We start from the raw sequence: 2888 nt of genomic DNA on the forward strand, positions 1-2888 counted from the left end.
CGGAATTAATGGACATGCTGCACCTCAGAAAATCCAAATCCCATCGAGCTACGTGCTCGAGAGACTTGAATCTCAGCACTGAAATAAATAGGACATGCTGGAGGGACAGATTCATAACCCAGAGGTTCCCTTCACTCTGGAATAAAATCCCAGTCCAGGTTAGGCAGAGTCCCTCATTGACTCTCTTCAAGAGGAATCTTGATGAGTGGATGGGGGATTGTAGGTTTACCCCAGGTATCACTTCTGTGTCACTATTAGACAGAGGCACAGTATACTAACCTCGAACAAGGGCATAGCAAAATTAATTTAAAATGGGTGGCGAAAGCCAAACACACTCTAGCTAGGCTTATAAATGCCCTAGGACAGATAGCCTAGTATGAACCTATGAACCTATGACTAAAGTGTTTAGCTGTATGGCGAGTGACTATAGTAAGTACAGGTAAGGATTGTGCTTTTCTTGATTCATGGAGGGAGACCTATAGCTAAACATTATGTGGTAGGGTGTTTTGTCTATAGTTAATTGGGCATGGAGTAATTTGAGACAATCATACTGTTTGACCAATCTTGAGGCATACTTGGTTCTAATGAAGATGGATGCACCTCCATGTTTGGTTCTTTCATGCTCATTCTGAGGTCTGAATGTGTGGAAGGTGTTGTAGCCCTGCGCAGCTGGGGTGCTGTCTGAGGTCTTGAACCACATTTCAGTGACTGCACAGACATCAGCATCTTCCACGGTGACGTGTGCATACAGGGAGTGCAATATCATGTTTACACTCTTAGCGTTAAGCAGAACCTTGAATTTGTCTTGAGTGGACGTTGCTATGTCAGATTTTGTTGTCATTTTGACACACACACACACACACACACACACATATACATATATATATATATATATATATATATATAGGTTCCGTTCAGAAGCTCGAAATGCTGAAATCTCAAATTTTAGTATTTCGAGCCCAAGAAGCCGAATCTACATAATAGCGAAAATTTAGAAGCGCGAAATTCAAAACCTCGAATACCAGAGGTTTTGACTTTTGCACTTCTAAAGTTCCACTATGGTTATATATTCAGGTAAGTGTGTTTGTGTGTGTGTGTGTGTGTGTGTGTGTGTGTGTGTGTGTGTGTGTATGTGTGTGTGTCTAGTAAAACCACGAAATTCAAAACTTCCGTTAGTCGAGGTTTTGAATTTCGCAGTTTTTAGTTTTCGTTGTTTTGTGGATTCCACTTCTTGGGCTCGAGGTACTGAAATTCGAGATTTCAGTATTTCGAGCTTCTGAAGTGAATCCATATATATATATACATATATATATATATATATATATATATATATATATATATATATATATATATATATATATATATGTATATATATATTCACACACACACACACACACACACACACACACACACACACACACACACACACACACACACACACACACACACATAACACAGACACACACACACACACGCACACATTATACATATATACCATATTTCCCTGAAAATAAGACCGGGTCTTATATTCTATCCCCTGGCGAAATACGCATTAGGGATTATTATCAGGGGATGCGTTATTTACCCCCCTGTACAACGATCTACATTTATTCATTTATTCATGTACAAAAATTGACATTTATTCATGTACACAAATCGACATTTATTCATGTACACAAATCGACATTTATTCATGTACAAAAATCGACATTTATTCATGCACACAAATTGACATTTATTTGGTACTTTTCTGTTATTTGGCAACCATTCTAAGTAACGCATTAACAGTTGTGTGAGAATTCTACATAAACAGTGCAACAAACATTTCAACTTTAGAATATCTACACCTTGGCTTTCACAGTGCAATATTTCATGCTTAACAGAAAGTGCAGAAAAAATCTCAATACATGTGTATTGGAGGAGGGGAATAAAACTGAAAGCAGAAGCAATCCATTCTGTTGCCCTGATAATGAAAAAGTTATTCAAATACAGTCATGTCATCTTCTTCTGGAACATTGTCATAAGTCTCCAACCCCGAATTCCGGCCTGGATTTCTTGCAACTCCATTTCCTGTAGAACCATTGGCCCCAATCTATCATGCCTAACAACAGAGCTCTCCTTAAATGAGCACTGCTTGTTCAAGTAGCCTGCTCATAGTGCATTGGCAACACATGAACTTTTCACTCACATCATGACCTCTTGCAGGCTAGGCTTCAAAAAGTTTCAATGCAGATTTCTCTCCATTCTACTTTCAATTTAGTCATTGAGTTCCATGCACAAATGGTCCTTGAATGGCTTATTTATTGCAATATCAAGAGTCTGGAGATAGGCAGTCATTCCAGCCAAAATCATTATTTGATCTATTTTCTCGATGCAAGGAATTTCTTCATGTCTTTAGCGCAGTGAGTGCTGGCTGAATCCCAGACTAGCAGACCTCTTTCGCCACCTCGCAAAACAAGTGGCAACATTACATTGACCCACTTCCATATAACTGCTTGTGTGCACCAGGCTTTTTCAGTTACAAGAATGTAAATGCCTGAAACACGTTCAATCTTATCTTTCTTTCCCTTACTAATGATTAGAGGTGGGGTTTTCTTTCTGTCTAGATGAACTGCCAAAATACAGATAACACGTGCACTCTCGTAACCAGTGGAGGGAATGTAGAATGACGAGGCACCCCTCTGATCAATTGTTTGTGATCCTTGGCCTAGAAACACTGCAGTTTCATCCATAGCAATCATGTTGGAGAGTTTGTATTTAGAAAAGTCGATGCCATCAACAAAGGACTTGAATGCGTGTGCATGTTTAATAACTTCAGTATCTTCCAGCTTGAACAGTGTTGTCGATCTTCTTAGAGACAGTTCATATCGCTGAAGGAAGCCATCCAG

This window comes from Protopterus annectens, chromosome 1.part1 (assembly GCF_019279795.1).
Source record: "Protopterus annectens isolate FY-2018-M chromosome 1.part1, PAN1.0, whole genome shotgun sequence".
Taxonomy (NCBI): domain Eukaryota; kingdom Metazoa; phylum Chordata; order Ceratodontiformes; family Protopteridae; genus Protopterus; species Protopterus annectens.